At 36.7% G+C, this 4,693-nt stretch overlaps 1 long non-coding RNA gene across 1 annotated transcript in view; it reads right to left on the bottom strand.

The window, feature by feature from the left end:
- The window catches only part of LOC115410388 (uncharacterized), a 6,778-nt gene extending 3,282 nt beyond the window's left edge, over positions 1–3,496 (bottom strand). The window contains exons 1-2 of the long non-coding RNA XR_003934088.1: positions 3,302–3,496; positions 749–829 (exon numbers count right to left, since the gene is read on the bottom strand). This is a non-coding gene — a long non-coding RNA (uncharacterized LOC115410388). The remainder of the gene's footprint in view (positions 1–748; positions 830–3,301) is intronic.
- Positions 3,497–4,693: the final 1,197 nt, after the last annotated feature.

Below are 4,693 nucleotides of genomic sequence, written 5' to 3'. Positions count from 1 at the left end.
CTGTCCACATTTGTGGACAAGAGTTTATACAAAAAAAAGAAAAGAAAAGAGCAGTGTTTACCACAAAAGACATTCCAAAAATTTTAAAAACTGCATCTGAAAAACTGTTGCATCATGATGTTTCCAATATGGCACTTATCTAATAAAAAACAAAAAAGCTTGTACTTTGCTGACATTTCCTGGGTCTCAGGAGGTTAAAACAGAATGAAGTTTAGTATCAAATCTGCTTTACATTGAGCTCAGTCACTGGATTGCAAAAATGAACCAATAAAATCTCTGTTACACTTCACAACAAAGACTGTTCCAGATGCCATTTATGATAGTTAATGAATGGCACTAAAGCAGTCCCACCACCTGCTGGCTTCCACCGGCACTGGGACAGATGCTGAAAGGCCCTCACCAGAATGACTCTGCCAGCTCATTTCCAACATAAAAGCCGCTCTTGAAGCAGGTTGTTATCATGTGAAGAGCGGCAGACGTAACTGCAGTGTGTGGTTAAGTGACAGTTAAAAAGGGGAAAATGCAGGGTCACACAGACCAGACAGACTAGGTGGAATTCAAGGATGACTGTACTCCTACTCAGAAAAAACAGCAGGCCATTAGTGTCTCCTTCCAAAAAGGACACGTCTGTACATTCATGAAATGCACTGTGGCTCAGTCTGACCCGGTAATGTACAGACACATGAGCGTTTATCTTGCAGTTTTCCTACACGACAGGTTATTTTTCTTAATGAACTGAGTTACTTACACAACCCATAGTCCTGTGATGATGAAGACAGGCAGACTGAGAGGAAGGATCATCCACAGGGACATGCTGACCACCTGAGATCTCCACCAAAAAGACAACAGCATCTTTAGTCTTTAAGCAGCTCTCGTCAGGGTAGAAATCACTTACTGGAGTCTTTGCTAAGTAAAACTCAATTTTTCATTTTTACCTTAACCCATAAAGACCAAAACAGTCATCGTCGACCAAAACCATCACTGATCTAAACTGTTTAATACCTGTTGATCCACTAATCCTATCAATCCATGTAAATAATTGGTGTAAAATACAGTTTGTCATCTTTTCATGGTCATCAGATATGACCCAATTGGACGTTCAGAGGCTTCGTATTGAACGTGGAAACACCGTCATCTTCTACAACACTGATTCACCAGTAAAACCCCAGGAGTTGGATCAATGACAGTGGATGGAGACACTTGATTTGTGTTCACCTATTGATATCTTTGCTGAAAAAGTAACTTTTTCTTCAGTTTCCTTTGTTTTTGATATGATAATCATCAACTTTAATCTGACCTTTGATAAACATCTAACAACCGGTAAATTAAATATAGGATATTACTTGAGCTTCAATGAAAAAATGCAAAATAAAGGAGATAATATTATATAAATATTGATAAATCACAGGTTAAATAGAGAGAAAAATTATTTTGAGAACTGCCACAAAGTAGCACTGGGTCTTTATGTGTTAATGATAAAGAACTCAAACAGTTTTGATTTAGATGGACACATAAACACAAATGTCAAAACAACAGGTATAAACTGATAAACTCTGGTATAATAATAGAAATTATACACATAAGATAATTTATGTTGTAAATCACAGGTGTCAAACATACGGCCCGTGGGCCAAAATCTGCCCACCAATGGGTTCAGTCTGGTCTGTGGGATGAATTTGTGAAATGCAAAAATTACACTGAAGATATTAACAATCAAGGACATTAAAAATCATTTTAGTACAGGTTCCACATTCAGCTCAATATGATCCCAAGTGCATTAGATCAGTAAAATACTTTTATAATAACCTATAAATAACAACAACTACAGATTTTTCTCTTTGTTTTAGTGTAAAAAAGCCAAATTCCATGAAAATATTTACATTTAGAAACTACCCTTTAACAAAAAATGTGAATAACCTGAAATATCTTTAAAAGAAGTAAGTGAAATTTTAACAATAATCTGTCTGTTACTAAATGTTTGGTGTATTTTTAGATCCACTGTGATCTGTAAGTTGTAATTACCTCTGTCAGGAGGTATTGTGATCACTTTGCTTTGTGTGTTTGTTAGCAAGGAGATTATGTTTTAGCCGGCGTAGGTTTGTCTGTGTGTCTGTCTGTCCGTGTGCAAGATAACTCAAGTTATGGACGGATTTGGATGAAAATTTCAGGAAATGTTGATACTGGCACAAGGAACAAATAATTAAATTTTGTTGGTGATCGGGGGGGGTGATCTGCCTTGGCAGAGGTCTGCGCTCTCCGAGTGCTTTTCTTGTTCATATTTGTAAATGATAAACTGAAGCATAATGTTGTTAAAATTGCACTTATATTTCTTAAGATATTTTAGGTTGATCATGTTGTAAACATTTTGATTATGTCATTTTTGTTTTATCACTATTATTATTTTACTGGTCTGGCCCACTTCAGATCATATTGGGCTGAATGTGGCCCCTGAACTCAAATGGCTTTGACACCCCTGTTGTAAATGATCCTGTATTTATTCAGAAAGGTCCCATTGAGATAGGAATCCCTGGTCAACATAGCAGCAACAGATTTTCTCAAAGATACCCTAAGTAAACAGTTATTATTAAGTATAGAAGTTGTGGGAAAAATTTTTAGAACACCCTTGTTTTCTTCAATTTCTTGTTCATTTTAATGTTTGGTACAACTGAAGGTGCATTTGTTTGGATAAATATAATGATAATAACAAAAATAGCTCATAAGAGTTTAATTTCAGAGCTGATATCTAGACAATGTCCATGTTTCTTGATAATAACCAAAATCACTTCAGTTCTTACATCAATATCTATGGCATTGTACTGACAAAAACAGTGCTTTTAGTCATTCCATGTTTTCTTTTCTGTCTGTTTTAGTCACATGATACACACAGGAGTTAGTACTGGATTGCATAACCATTATTTTTGATGACTTTTGATGGTCTAATATTTTTTCCACGACTGTAGAAGTTGCAGAAATCCCTCAGTAAAAATACAGGAGTGGAGTTCTGCAGACACAGTAGAAGTTGATCAATAGCTGGAAACTAAGTGCAAAAATGCACTCGTGCAGGTATTTCTTAAACCATATATCAGTCGTGTTCCAGATGCATGCTTTAGTACATGCTGTGCATACTGAAAAAATGTCTTTTCATTAACACTTTCAATATTAAACATAAAAAAAAGAAGAGAATCTGAAAGGACTTGTGGATGTTTGCAGTGCGTGATCATGCAGTCCATCCAATAATAAAACAACTTCTACACCTTAGTTTAAGTTTGCAGGAGCCATAGAGGGTGAAGTCTCTGCATACCTGTTCGTTCTTGGTGAAATGCGTCAAACTTTCATCTCAGATTATCCAAACCCGAGGAAAAGTTGCAAAAAGTCGCTGCAAGTCCGATCTGCTGGGTTCCCTCTGCTGGGTTCATGGTCAAACGTGACAAATATGCGGTAGATTTCTCACATTATCGGCCAAAATAATAGAAATACAGTGCGTCACTTTCCATTCATCCGCTTGAGTTTGGATCCACGGTCTCTTTGACTGTTATGATCCGACGTGGGGAGCCAGTTGTAGTCTCAAACTCCTCCCACGACACTCACTGCGTTTCTTTTCTTGCCCCCCCCCCTCCTTTGGAAAGTACAGTATTGTGCAAAAGTGTGTTTACAATTACATGTGTGGATGGGAAATGTAGGCTTTGTTTATGATCATATGTTTATGTTATGAGGATGTAAATATGTCACGTGATGAAACTCAGCTCCAAGTCCCAATTCTGATAAAAAGGAGATTTTATGTGCAGATCTCGTTTTGAGGTTAGATTAGTTTAATATAAGGGTAAGGGTTGGGTTTGGATTTGTTTTGATTATGGGTAAACTAAGGGTTTTTGAGGCTGTTGCTTGTAAATCATTCAATTTAACTTAGAAATGAGCCAGCCAGTGTTGAAAACAATAGTATGTGTGTATTTCTCAATAAATGGATCAGTTTCCAGTACATGTAGTCACCTCCGGACCTCTCTGAATTGTTTTGGTGTGTTTGGCTCAGCTCTAAATGATGTGGTCATAATCATGGATCATTTTGTTCTGCGTCTGGTTCCTGGAAACTCATTTCACAACCAAACTACAGAAAACTTTGACATGAGTTAGTTGAGACTCTGGAGTCTGGAGGAGGCTACTGGATTTAGTTTTCCCTCATGAACCTCCTTCTAAAAATGTTTTCCAAGAATGCTGCTTTCAAGTGCCCTCTGTGAGCCTTTATGTTTCCCATTTGGCACGTGTCCCTCAGGCTGATGTGGGCTTTGGGTACACACTGACTCTTCTACATGGTGAATTTACTACATGCTCAAGTATTGTAAGCTCATTTAATATTATGCTGCTTCTACTCCATTAAATTCCAGGACAATGTTAGCTCCACACTCCACTCAGTTTTTGGTTTTTTTTTTTTACAATTTTGCCTTGTAGATATTTGCAAACTGGCAGATTACAAACTACATCTTTAGCCCTTAAAGACATATAGCTATTTTTATGGTGACTTCCAAATTCATTTATCTCTATATTTAACCTTTATCACCATTTAATATACTATTATCCTCTGCGTTGTGCATTTTTCAGTAATAACCTTCCCATATTTAATATACTGATGATGCAAGTGTCATGATCAGCAGAATATACCAATAACAATAAACACTGAAAACACAAACAAGCTTTTTTT

This window comes from Sphaeramia orbicularis, chromosome 19 (genome assembly GCF_902148855.1).
Source record: "Sphaeramia orbicularis chromosome 19, fSphaOr1.1, whole genome shotgun sequence".
NCBI classification, from domain to species: Eukaryota; Metazoa; Chordata; class Actinopteri; order Kurtiformes; family Apogonidae; genus Sphaeramia; species Sphaeramia orbicularis.
The sequence above is the reverse complement of the archived record's forward strand: the minus strand, read 5'-3'. Positions and strand labels throughout refer to the sequence as shown.